At 48.3% G+C, this 17,194-nt stretch overlaps 1 protein-coding gene across 7 annotated transcripts in view; it reads left to right on the top strand.

Annotated features, from left to right (window-relative positions):
* LOC130518505 (RNA-binding motif, single-stranded-interacting protein 3) overlaps window positions 1-17,194 on the top strand; it is a 178,820-nt gene that overhangs the window by 105,935 nt on the left and 55,691 nt on the right. The window lies entirely within an intron of this gene.

The raw sequence follows: 17,194 nt of genomic DNA on the forward strand, positions 1-17,194 counted from the left end.
CAGCATGATGGAGTTTAATGGTGAAAATGACCATAAAGCTGCCTCCACTGCCTTTAAATCCTTTTTGTGCGCAGCAGGGGACGGACGCGGGGAGCATGTGCACGTGTCTTTGCCTATATGAATGTATATGAATGTATATGAAGGCTTTGTTTGCAGTAACAGGCTTTTACAGCGCTAACATGCTTTACTTCCAGGGCCGAGTTCTAGCGGCACCTTAGTGCTGCTCAGAGCTGGTTAGAACACGGCAGCCATGTCTTTAGCGCGGCGTTATTCTAAATAATGACGCTTTTCTTTCCTACGATTCCTTCTGTTAGGATCTGGCAGCTACGTCCTCATGGCTGCGGTTCTGTGCTTTAGAAATTGAATTCTTTATAATAATGTTTTAAGGAACCGCTTGGATGGGGCTTTTTTCATGTCATAACTTTAACGTAGACGTTGAAGTGAACACCGCAACTGTATCGGCAAACGACCGGATCGGATCGGTATCGGCAAGACTTTATTTAGAATCACGATCGGATTGGGAGCAAGGAAACGGGATTGGGAAGACCCTAATATGGACCCAAACTGGAAAACCTCAGCAAAAAGAAAGGCTCCTTAATGATTCAGTGATACTGCACGAGTTACATTAATTAGGCGGTAGGTCGTTAATATATGCTGGGGATGAGCTCAAACTTACATTGAACACAATAATTAATAGATCTCCCTTTACCTTTTACTTATTCCGATAAAGAAAGTCGTTATTAGACACGTAGTATTGTAATGCTTCATCCTATATTGCGTCTGTGCTGCTGTGGTTCCTGCCAGCTGCTGCTAGAAGAGCTGTTCTCCCTCTGTTCTCCCTGAGGTTTTCCTTCATTTGCTATCTTTCCTCTTACTTCCCATCAAACCCAGAGAACAGTTTGTGAATGTTGTCTGCTGTGCGTATGGGGAACTCCTCAGAGGCCTGGCCTATAAATATAAAGCTGATTAGACTTGAACATGGCTAATAAGAGGGTAAGAACCAGGGCCAGATTTAAGCACAACAAGATCAAACTGGCATGAACTGAACAAAACAATTAGGCCGAAACAGAACCCAAATGCAGCTATGTTGCTGTAATTTGCTGTTGAAGAGCTTCCTGTTCTGCCTCTGACTCAGCCAGATGATGGTGAACTATAAATGAACAGGGTCCCTTTATAGTTTGATCCATTCTTTGATCTGCTGAGGGGGTTCGTTCAAGTTCCGTCCTCCTGAGCCCGGCCCATGAACGCTAATGCCCTTACCTGGAATGCTGCGTCATTAGCGGCTTCATTTTCTTGGGCCTGTGTTGCATCGTTTATCCATCCAACTCAGTGTCTCAGCACATGCTCACATAAATGTCCTCTAGACGGGCACCCAACACGCCAAACACATGCGAGTGCACGCAGACTGGCGTGCACGTTGTGGACTCATCCGCAGCTGCCCTGGTTAATCCCAAAGTGCTTCCAGGTGTAGTCATTCCTGCACAGTCGGAGCATGTGCCATGACACTCACACTCATTTTCCTCACACAACCACGTGAGGAGCGTGCACGTCACCCACGGGTTCACTAAGTGTTCTGTCGGAACACATCACTTCTTTTCTGCTGCTTCTGTGTGTTTAATCCTCAATACATCCACCAGAAAGACTCCATTCTCCCCAAATCTCCGAGCCCCTTTAAATTGATGTCTAATGATGTTTTATCACACTCTCTGCAACATGTCTCCATTCATCCACGCGTTAAAAAAACCTGCCTCGCTGTAGAATCCTGGTGTCAGTTAAGGGGCGATTGATATGCTCCCAGTCCCACCAGCCCCCCCCCCACCTCTGTCTTTCTTCTTCTCTTCAAGATCTTACATTTTCACTAAAGTCCCCTTCGATGTGTTATCATTCCACCAGAGGCTCTCAAAAGGAGCTTTGATATTGAAAGCAGGCTTGGCATGAAAGGCGAGGGTTTAGGGGAATGTAAATGCTGGAGGTCTTTTTAAAGCAAGATCTTCAGTTAACGAACACCTTCTGCAGTGTTGACTGCTTTTTTTTCCCTTCGCATGTGACAAAACGGAAATGAAACCGTGGATTCACGAGCTGTTTGTGTCATTTGTATGGATTTAGGTCAGTTGAAGCTGATGAAACATGATGACATGGGCTGAGGCAAAAAAACCCCAAACAACTTGTTTTGAGACACGTTTGGGGGCATTTGGGGGAATTTTTAACGTGCCCACACACATTTATGTTAAACAGTCAATCAATCAATATTTATTGATTTATATAGCGTTTGTTACAATCAAAAGGTGGATATTTTTATTATGTCGAGGAAAAGCGTGACCATGTGACCAGTTCTTCCGTATCTTTTTTCCTTGATTCATTGCCTGGAGACAGGAAGCAGCTTCCTGTTCGGGCTCCAGCGTCACCACGGATCAGACGGACACAACAAGAGCCAAAGTCTAATGTACTCGTCAGCGTGTGCTCCCAACGCATTCACAACGGCGCCCTGCTCAGATTCCTGCTGTGAGCTTCTGTAGCGGCTAACAGACAGCACCCCACACCTGCCCCCCCCCCCCCCCTCAGCCTGCCAGCACATCACATTCCTCCCATCAAGGATTCTCCCTTGAGTCTCGTGGTGCTACTTCAGCTCTGGCATGTGCTGCAGCTCCTGCATGGTTGACCAGTCTGCTCCCTTCATCTCCGCAACATTGTGTAGCATCTATTTTATCTTGAGAGAAACGAGGAGGAGGCAGAGGGAAACATACCGAGTCCCCCTCTACTCCTCTTTTTCTTGGTCTTCTTCAAATATCTCTACTCTTCGCTAATGAGTCCCTGGAGACTTGTAACCTACAATCAGTCCCTTCAGATGCCATTACGACCAGCACAGCTTCAAAGAGTAGGGAACCATTACCATAACTGGGGACTGCTACCTGCCTGGATAGCTTTAGACATTAGCAAAACCTGCAATCTGCTAATTTGACTGAATAGACATGACTGGGAAGAGCAGCCTTGGGAGCTTTGGAAGTTCACATCCCACCTTCTGGTCTTCAATTTTCTTTGATGTCTGCTTTGATGTTGCAGGTGAAGTAAGTTTAAACCATTATAGTCTGAACGCTGTGGGCATTGTTAAACAGTGTTTACTCTTGTCTTTGCTTCACTTTAGTTCACTTGTTCATTTTTCCAACTCATCCTTCAAAGGTCGATGCTCATGATAATGGATAGAATTCTCCCACTAATTAGGAACACTTAATAAAAGCTGATCAAATGGATTCCACCTGCTAAAGTGCAGGAGAAAATGGCAGCAGTCACCACGCGGGTTCAGTTAATCTCAGGGTGAGACGTCCCGGTCCCTGTCCCGGTCCTAGTCCCAGTCCCATTTCTAGTCCCATTCCAATTTCTAGTCCCAGTCCCAGTTCTAGTCCCAGTCCCAGTTCTAGTCCCAGTCCCAGTCCCAGTCCAATTCCCATTTCTCATCCCAGTCCCATTTCTAGTCCCAGTTCTAGTCCCAGTCCCAGACCCATGTCTAGTCCCAGTCTCATTCCCATTTCTAGTCCCAGTCCCATTTCTAGTCCCAGTCCCAGTCCCAGTCCTAGTCCCAGTCCCAGTCCCATTTCTAGTCCCAGTCCCAGTCCCAGTCCCATTTCTAGTCCCAGTTCCAGTCCCAGTCCCAGTACCAGTCCCATTTCTAGTCCCAGTCCTAGTCCTAGTCCCAGTCCCAGTCCCAGTCCCATTCCCATTTCTCGTCCAGTCCCAGTCCCATTTCCAGTCCCAGTCCCAGTCCCAGTCCCATTTCTAGTCCCAGTCCCAGTCCAGTCCTAGTCCCAGTCCTAGTCCCAGTCCCAGTCCCAGTCCCAGTCCAGTCCTAGTCCCAGTCCCAGTCCCAGTCCCAGTCCTAGTCCCAGTCCCAGTCCCAGTCCCATTCCCATTTCTCGTCCCAGTCCCATTTCTAGTCTCAGTTCCAGTCCCAGTCCCAGTCCCAGTCCCAGTCCTAGTCCTAGTCCTAGTCCTAGTCCTAGTCCCAGTCCCAGTCCAGTCCTAGTCCCAGTCCCAGTCCCAGTCCCAGTCCTAGTCCCAGTCCCAGTCCCAGTCCCATTCCCATTTCTCGTCCCAGTCCCATTTCTAGTCTCAGTTCCAGTCCCAGTCCCAGTCCCAGTCCCAGTCCTAGTCCTAGTCCTAGTCCTAGTCCTAGTCCCAGTCCCAGTCCCAGTCCCAGTCCCAGTCCCAGTCCTAGTCCCAGTTCCAGGGCGACAGCAGATACCCCCCTGCCACACACTCGCATCACGCTCCATCTGGCAGGTGTGTGACCAGTGCGAGTGTGACTGAGCTCAACTGGTCAGAGAACCGTTGGTCGGTCAGCTGAACGACTCCTAAACGAAGGCCTCAAATTAAATCATCATTTACAAAGTTAATAAAAACACTTGCATATCTTCTACTATCTTATGATGCCTGTTTGAATGAAGAGGTGTTTCCTGATCCCGTTACCTCACAGCTGTGCGCTGACCTCTGACCCCACTGACTGGGAGCTTATCGTAATTCTTCCTGTTAGAGGTCTTCCTGCCACCGCTGCCTGTTGGGGGTCAGGCCCAAGCACCTAGAGACCATTTGGATTGTAACAGATGTTCTATTAATAGACGTGATTTGATTTGAGCTGGCCTGGATATTCCTAACTGTAACCCAACCAGTGACCATGTAGCCGAGCCTTTCAGTTCAGCAGCATTACGTTATAAAAATCTAGAGAAGAACGGACGAACGACATTGTTGGCCATTGTTGGTGAATTCTACTGAAAATCCTTGTGTCCGGGCCGAGCAGACAAGCTGTTTGACAGTAATGGAAGCCCCTTTAGGCCAAGCTGCGTTTAAACCCATATGATGTATAATAGTGCCAAATATGAACTTCGCAAGTGATGGGGGAAAGTCTATGGATCTCTGCCCCACTGGCCAGATAGGTTATCATTGGAAACGGCTGTCTCAATTTGTCTTCATATTAGGTCGGGTCGTTGAACAAATACACTCATTTTTCAACAACAGTTTGTGTATTTTCCATCACACTGAAGAAGCAATTTCCTCTGCAGCTAAAGTGCTAGTTGCCTTTTGCCTCCTTGTTCAATTAGAGGGGAGTGGGGCAGGAGCTGCAGGGTTGCCGTCATACTTGTGGTCAAAATAAAAGCTTTTTCAGAGACATCCTGTCACCTGTCTCCCAGTAAATGATACATCTTCCTCTTACAACAGTCTCAATGACCTTGTTTATGTGGCCCTGTTAGTGGCGAGGGAGACTGTGGGCTGGAGTCTAGAAATGAGTCTGGTCATTGTCTTGAGATGGAGGAAGGCACGCGGAGAGACGGAGGGAACGACGGAGGGAACGACAGGGGGAACGACGGAGGGGTGGAGAGAAGGAATAACTGTCTCATTTTCGACCTGCTGCACTCAGAAGGGAGGAAGGCACCGTGGCACCTTCCATGTGATTAAGCAGACATTCATTAGATATGACCTTGGCTCACATTACAAAACAGCACAGAATATAAGGGAAGGGGGGGGGGGCAATAAACTGGCACAGTGTTATTACATGTGCGGGTGGAAGCGGTTATTCCCCCATAAACATTTTCTCAGAGAATTAAAGTTTGGTTTGGAAGGAAGATTAATATGATGTTAGGATGTGCCAGAGAAAAGCAGGCTCGTGGAATTTAATGAGTTTTGTTTGTCGGCTGGGGAATCCACTCGCACCATGCTAATTACACTGTATAACGAACTGAGATCTGGGGAGCATCACGGGAAGACAAAGGCTCTGAGCAGTCCGGCAGCAGACGGCAGGCAAAACAAAAGAGCTGCATACGTGCAATTCAAGTCCACGTGAGCGGCGAGAACAAGATATGGAGGAAGCGTTTCTTCACGCCTTCTCTAGTCTATGTTAAGTAAAAGGGAAGCGTGTTTGATGTAATGAGCAAAACACACACTCTCAGTGTTTGTGAGGAACTGTCAGCAGGAATGTCGTGAATATTAATGATTTGCACGTCCAGCTTTGTAGCTGGAGCACATTCTCAGCAGCGCTGCCCCCTTGTGTTCCGGAGGTCAGTTGCATGACCTCCCAGCTTCTTTTCCTCATGAAGCCTCCAGTGCCTGCAGGGAATCCAACGCTGTGCATGTGTGTGTGGCCACGGAACAAACACAGCAAGCACTGGGGCTGACTTTCAGCTGTGACTTTCAGCAGAATGGACACCCCCGCCCCCCCACCCTGCCTTTCTCTTTCACTCTTTCTCCTACAGACTCTTTCAAGTCTGAAGGAAAATTTGCTTCTGGCACAGTTTAAATGAAACTTGCCCTCTTACCGATGGATTCTAACCTTTAATATTCTGGCCCCTTTGTTGGAAAGTGTGTATCCAACTTTCATCATGCAATATGTATTGTTATCGCCTCCTGGCCCCCGAGCCTTCACTCCGAAATGTTTGTGCATTGCTTCCCACAAACTCAAAGCTCCTGTCAGACGGGGAGATGGAATTTTAACTTGGACTCATTACTTGATATAAATCACGCTCCCCTAATTTCAATGTTTTGTGCCAAACTCGTTCACATTCATTTCTCCCCCTGACATCATCATTTGGGTTGCCAACATACGAAGGCCTTCGCACTCCAGCAGGCGTTCTAATTTGTTTGCATGCGTACAGCGGAAACCTTCAGATTTCATTAAAAGGTGGAGCAGCAGGCGAGTACGTGATTGTGGACCTCTTTATCCCTCCTGGCTCACGTGCTTCCCTTCAGCTGATTTTTCCTGTGTGGTCAAGTCCCATTGCCGTGACTACATTCCTTTCCAATTAAGCTAGAATCATCTGATTCCAATTACTCTAATTACAGCAGCCAGGGATGCGAGTGAGAGAGCGGCGAGAGCGGCGGAGGGAAGAACGCGGCCAGAATTCACACTACAGAGAGCAGGAATGCAAATCTAGTCGGGTTCTCAACAACAGGACGCCGTCACCTCAGAAACATCCCAGAAACCCTCAGCGGTGATGGTGGAAATGTGATGGTGACAGACCATGAAATCATACGACACAACGTTAACACGGTCCTGCTGATTAGAGGACACGGTGCTCTTAATCAGTGCTGATCCACTTGGTGTTTGTGTAAGAAACTCTATTAACACCTTTAGTCGCCCGTAGAAATCTGGGATGTCGTTGTGCCGAGTGACACAGGCCGAGTTTTTAGTGGTGGTAGTTTTATTGCTGACCACTCGGGAGGGAACGTTAGACGCTTCCCTCGTGCTTTATTACCGGCTTTCCAGACGCGGGAAAAAGTGGATTTAGAAAGTAGAGTGGCGTTTGTTTCTTTAAGTTGGCGTATCTGTTGTGTAATGAACCTTAACCTCACTTCCTGCGGTGATGAAGTGTTGCTCCCCAGATCGGTTACAGTCACACTGAATTACGCCGCGCATTGACACAAGCAGCATCTTGACTCGGGTGGCATCGGGCCGTCCTTTTAAATGGCAATGATAAATGATGAAGAGATTCTGGAAATGTCAGAACTCACTGGGAGGCATGTGACAGTTAATTATCTGGATACACAAAGACGATGTCGGCATCAGATGACTCGTGTTTATTTAAAGTGCCTCCCATCCATCCAGACGATGGCGGAGGCCACCGCCTTCTGTAGCAGCCTGGGTCGTCTCACGCCGGTCGGCCATGATAACGCCGCAGGCTGTCCCCCGCCGTCTGCATGACCCCGCTGCGCCCGCTGGTCCTCCCACCAGAAACATGTGTTTCTTTAGCAAAATGAAGAAAATATGTAGCAGAGTTGTTGAACTTTAGACTTTGGGAAAATCCCCAGATGAGCAACTGTGGGGATTTCCTCAATAAATGCTGTCGTGCATCACACTGAGCTCCTCTTGTGTGTTGGCCGAGGACCCTTTGAGTCATGTTTACGAGGCGTGCCTCCGTGGATTGGATCTCTCTAGTAGATCAGTTGGAGGCCTTGGTCCAGTCCATTAGTCGTTGCCTGACTGACACACTGCGGTCTGGCAGGGCGGCGACGTCCTCTGGGGCCCATCGCCGTCCTATTTTAGCACCATACATGATTGCAAAGGCCTGAAATGGAGGTATTTCCCTGATCTCTGCCTGTTCTCTCCTCTACCTGCCCTCCCCCCATCTCCTCCCCCTTCTCCTCCCTCTCTACCCAGCCCCCCCATCTGCAGCTTGTTGGGGGTCAGGCCCTGGGGTCCTGGAAAGCACCTAAACAAATTTGATTGTAACAGACGCTATATAAATAAAGATTGATGGGTGGATGGATGGATGGATGGATGGATGGATGGAGGATGGATGGATGGATGGATGGATGGATGGGTGGATGGATGGATGGGTGGGTGGATGGATGGATGGGTGGATGGATGGGGGATGGATGGATGGATGGGTGGATGGTGGATGGGGTGGATGGATGGATGGATGGATGGATGGATGGATGGGTGGATGGTGGATGGATGGGTGGATGGATGATGGATGGATGGGTGGATGGATGATGGATGGGTGGATGGTGGATGGATGGGTGGGTGGGTGGATGGATGGATGGATGGATGGATGGATGGATGGATGGATGGATGGGGTGGATGGATGGATGGATGGATGGATGGATGGGTGGATGGATGGATGGGGGATGGATGGATGGATGGATGGATGGATGATGGATGGATGGGTGGATGGGGTGGATGGATGGATGGATGGATGGATGGATGGGTGGATGGATGGATGGATGGATGGGTGGATGGATGGAGGGTGGATGGGGTGGATGGATGGATGGATGGATGGATGGATGGATGGATGGATGGATGGGTGGATGGGTGGGTGGGACGGGACACCCTTTTGTACCAGTCCGGTGTTTTATACTTTCCTTTCATCATACCCACCTTCAGGTGAAGCGAGAGCTTCTCCCTGTTTTATTTTCAGCGCTCTGCACTCGTATTGGTTGTCATGGCTACTGCCTCTGATGCCTCTGACTGCTGATTGGTCAGATGCTGATCGTTGAAAATCATTGCACAGCGTGTGTGGTGTCGATTTGGCATATTGCTCAAAATGGGACCCCTCTGCAAAGGGGCCCGGAGGCACGTGCACCTGCGCACCTGAACGTTTGGATCATTTGTCACCGTTCTAAAACAAAATAGTCCAATCATTTGGGTTCTCAGCTCTCAGTGGAAGGTTTTCAACTCTCGTTTCAAAGTGTGAAGCCTGGTTCCTCTTCAGCTTCTTGGTTTCCACAGTGACACACACATCAAGCATTTGTGTTCCTGACTGATTCTACACATTTGAAGATTATTTAGTGTTTTAAAGAAGTCTTCCATACCGCTCATTTAGCAAACATCTGCAAACATCTAGGTAAGAGCTTCCAGATGAGCATCACCCTTACATGGATACATCATGTACATCTTTAGCTTCTACACCTGCTCAATGCAAATGCTTCTAGTTCTTTAGGGTTTCTGGGGTTTTATGGCCCTGTTGCTTGTTCCATTGTATCCCATCCTGGGAAACGGACCCAAGTTCCCGGAGAATGGGGCTCAATAGAGTGGGGAGACCTGGGGTGGGTCGTTCCTTTGCTTCCACACTGTCATTGGTGTCCATCACAAACACGTGATATCATCCTTGTTCTGAGCGTTTTGGCTGAGAATTAGACTGTAACAAGCATCCGTCCACTCTATCGAGGCCGTCTCACAGTACCTGTTACAGTGCACGATGAGTCATCAGTGGTCAACACACACACACACACACACACACACACACACACACACACACACACACACACACACGGGATGTATATCTGTAGGTTGGATAGTGGGATTTGACGGATTTGTAGACTTTTGTTCAGTTAAGAAGCCTTAATGAGCCTGGAGATTTTATGAAGGCTGCACGTTTACATTTGCATGTGTTGCAGCCCTGAAAAATAAATGTTTTGTAAGGCAAAGGAAACTAATACCGCAGATCGGCGTTTTCTAATTGAAAATCATTGCATCAGTTCCACCACTGAACCTGACTGATGTCACAGAAATGTTGATTTGTTCCGAGCGGCTTTCTCCGCGCAACACTTCCATTATTGCTTTTTTATTACTTTTGTTGTCGCTGTTTTCCATTGAGAAATAATACTTTAATATATATTTCAATATTTCCGCCGCGCTCGCCTCCACAGTGTTGTCATTTCTCGGCGCAGATGTGACGGAGCTAAGGCGAGGTATTTCCGCCGCGGTTAGACATATGACGCTCACGCCGCAGCGCCGTTTCATGTGCCAGCCTCAGTGTTCCCTGGTGAGTAGTTGCACATTAAGGAATAACAAATGAGTCCATGACCCACGGTAGTTATTCACGCTGTGTTTGTGGAGCAGCACAACAGCGGATGCTATTTGCTTTGCAGTAGATTCATAAGTGAAAATTGCATTGTGCCTCCATTTGCAGAGTGGGTGATGGAGTGTGGAAGGAAACAAAAGAGTTGTTGCCTTGGCGGGCTGTGACGGCGCTCCGCCAGGCTGCTCCCAGGCTGCTCCCAGGCTCACGCAGCCGCCCTGCCGTCTGCAGGCTGCTTCTCCAGCATGGAGCAGGCCTGCTTCTCAAAGATGGAGGCGCTGCTCTTGCAGGGGAGGGTAGGGAGTCTTGCACGCCATCAACTTGTAAACGAAACTCCGCTTCTTGGTCCGGCGAGCATGTGCTGGGCAGGAGGCGGAGGGGCGTTTCCAACGCCGCTCAGCTCGTTTGACCCATTCCCAGAGACGATAACGCCACCTCAGGTCACTTTACAAGACGGTGACGGTGGTTACGGGAAGGACAGGAGACAAAACCCCTGCGAGCAGCATGTCGCTCAGCTCAGAGGTGGGTGTGTGGAGACGGGGGGGTTCCAGAGCACGGGTCACCGACGGCGGCCCGTCTGTGAACAGCAGCTCCCCGAGTTTTTATCCTCCCGCTGTTTTAACCGCAGTGTTCGATTGCTCCCACGTCGTGCACTTGGAATAGACGGAATGGCGCGGAGGAATTGCATTTGACTTTTTTATTGCCGGGTAATGACAGTGGCGGTGGTGAGATTATTGGTGAGTGTATTTATTACACAAGCATTATTCCCGAAGGTCACGTGACCAATCTTCCATCGATGTTGATGGGAATCAAGTTGTTGAGGCACGCGTGAACAAGACCAATCCTGCGCACAACAAGAGAAACGCAGCACGTTATTGTTGGTGCCGTTCAGCTGTGGCCACCGTGGAATAATGTGTTTAACCATCTTTATGTGGGAACAGCTCAGTCTCAGGTTCTCAACTCTGTAGACATTATCGCAAAGTGGAAAATTGTGCAATTTTCTTCTTTTTTCCTGGTTTTGCCTTCACAGAGACGCATGTGTTTGTCAATAGCAGAAATCAAACAGTGTTTCCTTTTAGCACTCATCTTCTGTCTAAAACCATCACCAGCATCCTTCACCACATGATGTCAGCCCGGAGGAATTCAATCTCAGAAATGATATCATGAATGATGCATAAGATGGAAAAATGCATTTACTCTGGCATCAACACAAAGAGCTGTTGTTGCAAACACCGTAATGGAAAAATATGAAGGTTACAGCAACAAAAGTGCGTCATGAAACCAGGAAAACATCTCTGAACGTTGTCTGATACAGAGCAAAGGGGACGAGCTGGTGCCAGAACCCCAGCTTTGGCACAGATTCCCCAATATTTCTATATAATGTGCAATGAATTTGTCTTTAAGTCCTCAGGGAATGTGGCAAAGACTGTCATGGTGTGCACGTGCGCCTGCCCACTTAATACCATGCATGCATGAGTTCTGTCTCCTTTTCCAGGACCACAGGGGTAACGCGGGCGTGCCCGTCTCCCATGTTAATAATGAATTTTTGATAGAAGCTCCACATGAAATTTTAATCTCTGGAATATTAGCTCACCGAGGGGAGATACAAAATCAAATCAGGGGGTCGTGATTAAGCGGGCGAAGCGCATATCAACCCATTTAAATTCACATTAACCCGGCATCAAAATGTATGAGCCATGACATTGATGGCAGACATAATTTAGTGGTGTTATGTCTGTTTTGCAAAAGTGGGATCCCTCTAACACTCATCTGTGAATCAGGAAAATAATACCTGTTATGGGATGTGATGCTTCCTGCACATTAAAAGATAATAGCCTCGAGTTGAGCTGGAATCGGGAGCTGGTGTCGCCCCTTCAGCTCCAGTTAGCTGCAGATCAGAAAACACTTAACATGCTCACATTTAGCCAAACACTAATTATGGTCATACGCTGCTAAAGTGCTTGAATTAATTAGAGTCATATTTTATGATAAACATTGGTTTTGTATTTTTTTTTAAATATTTATCTAGAAATAGATAAGTGGAACCCTTCTCTGTATCACTAATGAGGAGAAAAAGTATTTTAAATGTCACACCTAATTAAAATTCTCAGCGTTTTAGCCTCTCTGATCTCTGTATTATGCCTGATTCCTTAACTACACATAAATGGTACATAGACCCAGCACAAGCCACAGGAGGGGCCATGCAGGAGCACCGGGGCTGCCCTAGAGAGGGAAACAAAGCCCCCACCCCCACCCCGCTGTCATCTATCACCGGCTTTGGTTCTTTACACAGCATCTATAATGTCATTAGAAGTTTCTATAGTAATATGACAAAGATTGGCAGAACGTGTGTGTGTGTGTGTGTGTGTGTGTGTGTGTGTGTGTGTGTGTGTGTGTGTGTGTGTGTGTGTGAGAGAGAGAGTGTGATGGGGCTCTTAAAGCCAAACTAAACACCTCGGTGCCTCTGGGCCACCAGGACACACTCGGTTGTCAGTGACTTGGATTGCACTCATGGGAAGAATTGTGCAGCTGAACGATGTCGTTTATTAGGCAACGCGGCAACGCAGCAACGCAGCAACGCAGCAACGCATGGTAATTGCTGAAAATGTTATTCATTCAATCAGGTAATGTTGTATTCCAGCCAAATGAAACATGTCATGAGGAAGGTGAGCAGTGTTTCCCAAAGATTTAGAAATGAGCGTCACACAATCACCAGCGAGGAAATCGTTAGTATAAAAAAAGAAAAGACTTAATTATTTATGTGTGCTGCTTATTTCAGTATAGAGAAGGAATGAATTCTATAGGACCTCCCACTTTCAGGCCTTCATTAGATTATGTCAAAATAATTGAAATTCCTTTTTAATCATGCAGAAGGTTTGGACGGCCATAATGATTCCAACAGTGGAATCCACAAAAGGCTTTAAAAGCATCATTCAAAATGTAAAAGTTTTTACCCTTATGGAATTAAAGCTCCTTCCTTTCTCATCCGCGGGCGCTGGCGTCCATACGTGTTAGCATACGTTATCTTAAAGGCGGAGCAACGCCCCGTCATAGCCGCACTATGGACGCCGGCTTTCATTGACAGGTGTTTTAGGCTGTTTGCTCAGACATAATCTGCAAATTGAATAGAAAATGGCTGCACACAGTCTCACAGTCTGTGTTTCCAGTGGTTTGAGTGGGGAACGTGGACTTTGTTGCCCCCCTGCTGGGCAGCGGGAAGACCCTGGTGCAGGACAACGCCGCTCCCTCGCTCCCTCGCTCCTTTTTAATTTTTTCATAAATGACACTAATCTGGGTGTTTAACTTCAGGGTATGTGTGAGGGGGTGGGGAGGCTTGACGCCTTCTTTTCTCTGGACAAATTCAGCAGTTTCCACGATCGCGTTCAGCACCAACGCCTCCTGCAGCCTGCTGCTTCCCACGTTGACAGCGATGCCCAGGAGGACCCAGAAGAGTGTTGACTGTAGTGAAAATGGAGGGTCACAGGAGGGGTACGCTAACAGAAGGCACAGCAGTGAGGAAACTCTCACCAATTGCTGCTACAAAGGGAAAAGTAGAGGGAAGCTGCCATCAACGAATGGCTGGAAGCAGAAGATGTTGGGAAGCGCTCATCAAAGCTGACCCCCCGACTCTGCCTGCTGCTGCCTGACCAGCTGACCTGCCGGCTGACAGAATGATGGCTCCTTTGTAGTGCAACCTTTTTGTCTCCGAATTCTCCGGCTCCTTGCGAATAACACTGGGCTTTTGAAGTGAGCTGGTGCGCTCGCATGCCTCTCCGACTCCACCAACCTGCCTGCCTTCACTCGATTGGCTCGTCTGTGTTTTGAATGAATTCTGCCAACTCCCAGAGCACCATCTGAGAGCAGAGCCTCAGCTTATATCCACGAATACAGAACAACCCCGACTGGAATCTACAGACCTGTTAGCAACAACATCCTCCCATCAGCAGCAAGCCTCCTGTTTTCTCACAGCTTGCTACAACCAGCTAATGCTAACACATTGTCTTTTGCTATGATTGTGCCCCTTTAGCCTTCTGAGTAGCCACCCTGTATAGCAGTGGTCTACCTGAGGAAGCTTGGGCCCACACCTGCATGCTCCCCCTCATTTTGTTGCAGCTGTGTGTGTTATCGGCCCTGCAGCGCCAATAACACACATGGCTCTAATCTCCGGAGCAGGCTGAAGGATCTTTGGTGGTGTGGGGAGGTGAAGGTTGTCAAGTCCGTCCAAGTTTTGTTTTAGGCTTTTTCATACTTATTGGAACCAACACCTCTGTCATGTGCACGGAGGCTATAAAAAATTCATTGGTCTGAGGGGGAATGGAAAGGAAACTAAAGCACGGGGTAAAGTAGTCTGGAAGGTACCACGAGCGGAAAAGGAGCCACAACACGGCTTCTGATCCAGCCCCCCAGAAAAGACACACACATCTATCTGACTTAACTTTTATCAGCTAAATAGATGCAGCACCGAGGCCCCCACAGGCAGAATCTGAGACTTCTAACAGCTGACTTTTCTTTTACCTTGAGTGCTGTCAATAGGCAGCGGGGGCTTCCTTTAATGCCCCGTCTGCCAGTCATGTAGCTGTCTCAGCTCCAGGAATTCACGTCTCAACCTTTGCACTGTGATCAACATCACAGCTCCTGCTTTCTCTTTATTTATAGCTCGACACGCTTTTGTCCTCTTTTTTGAACACACACACACACACACACACCCTTATGTGCAGAAAGCTTCTCAGAAATTACAATGATGGAAACAGGAAAGTGGCTTGAAATTAAACAACAGCCATGGGGCTGTCAGCTTTAGCGAGGGGGCCATCCGTCAGCAGGAAATGACACGTCAGCTGCCTCCACTTCCTGCGCGGACACAGTTGGAATCCTCCTGTCCTCCTTGTGGCAAGGTGAAGGAATTATGTTCGTCAAAGGTCCATTGCAGCCTGCAGCACTTCCATTAGCCCTCTACACCAGTCAGTGGTGTGTGTGTGTGTGTGTGTGTGTGTGTGTGTGGGGGGGGGGGGGGGGGGGGGGCATCACGTCCAGAAGAAACAGGAACGAGAGCAGCGACATCCCAGCGTAAATTACTGATGAAACCATCCGATGTGAGCGGAATGAGACGCTCCCGTTTCAACGGGTCCCGCCACCTTCTCGCCGGGGTATTTAGGGCTTCGTGGTGCGGAACGGCATCAAAGAGGGAAGTTAGTGAGGCGGTGGCGCACAGCCGAGGTCTTCCGGTGATAATCCGACTATGAGCCCACACGCAGAAATGAGTGCTTCACGTCCGGTCAGGCTCACTCAGCATCACACGGAGGTTTGGGTTCATGAAGCCAGTTAATAAGTCAACGCTTGGAACCTGCTGTCCTAGTTGACGTAAACCGTTACACTGGACTGCAGAGTGACGTGTGTGTGTTTGATGGGCGGATTTAATTAAGCTGCGTTCTGCGTCAGATCCCGTCTCACAAACGTAGAGCGCCTCGTACGTCTCTGCAAACACAACTGCACCTGATTATTTAGAGAAGAAAATCTTTATTATTATTCTCATGTCAGGCACCAGATTTCTCCCAGAGGCTTTAATCAGATCAAACAGGTCCTGTCAGATAAGACGGCTAATTAATCAGGGGAGGGGCCAGTCGTCTGCTCGATGATGACAGATGGAGACGGAGGCAGGACACTTCCTCCCCACCTCCTTAACCTTTTCCTCTGCCATCAACAGAAAACAAAACAAGACGGGCTTGGACGGTGTTCCGAGGCCCAGAGAGTCTCTAAAGGTCTCCGCTGAGGGTGTTTACATGCAGCCTGCGAGGGAAGTGTCTCAGCAGCCCCCCCGCTGAGGACACCACACACTTCTGTGCTGACATTTCTCTTTAAAGTTTTGCATAGATGCATGCGAAGTCATCCATCACCAACCATGCCACCAAGTTCAAAGTGCCTCTTTTTAGATTATGGAAGGAAATTAGCGTTGGACAGGAGCCATTTAGTCGCCCTACGTGTCCTTGTTTCTCTTGTCTTGTTGCCAAGATTTAACATTGATGTTTCTAGTCTGGGCCAACTTCTCCTAAAGATTAACTGTAGCGTTTATGTCACTCTATAAAAATGTTATGGAGACGTTCGTCTCGGTAAACTGCATTATCCTCCAGGACATGTTCATTGGTATTAGCCTGAGCAACACGCGTGTAGCGCAGATGTAGCCATAACAATGCTCGGCTGGAATTGGAAGGAATTCTTTCCTATGAAGAATTCCTTTACATTCCTGACAATGTTTACATTTTACAATTTGTTTTAAGTGCATTTACATCTCCCACACTGGTTTAGCCATTATCCGTGGAGGGCATGGTGGCGTAGTTAGCACTATTGCTAACTTAGCTTAGAGAACCTCCATCATTGTTCAACCAATGTCGTCTTCTTATTCTTCTTCATGTCAACCCTCCATTAGCAGTAGTTGTTGCTCTTTTTGGCACTAACCTGAGCACTAACCTGAGCACTAACCTGAGCACTAACCTGGGCACTAACCTGAGCACTAACCTGGGCACTAACCTGGGCACTAACCTGAGCACTAACCTGGGCACTAACCTGGCCACTAACCTGGGCACTAACCTGAGCACTAACCTGAGCACTAACCTGGGCACTAACCTGGGCACTAACCTGAGCACTAACCTGGCCACTAACCTGGCCACTAACCTGGGCACTAACCTGAGCACTAACCTGAGCACTAACCTGGCCACTAACCTGGCCACTAACCTGGGCACTAACCTGAGCACTAACCTGAGCACTAACCTGGCCACTAACCTGGGCACTAACCTGAGCACTAACCTGAGCACTAACCTGGGCACTAACCTGGGCACTAACCTGAGCACTAACCTGGCCACTAACCTGGGCACTAACCTGTTCATGCTAAGATAAGGAGCAGCCATGGCGACCGAGAG

The sequence above is a fragment of the Takifugu flavidus genome, chromosome 21 (assembly GCF_003711565.1).
Source record: "Takifugu flavidus isolate HTHZ2018 chromosome 21, ASM371156v2, whole genome shotgun sequence".
NCBI classification, from domain to species: domain Eukaryota; kingdom Metazoa; phylum Chordata; class Actinopteri; order Tetraodontiformes; family Tetraodontidae; genus Takifugu; species Takifugu flavidus.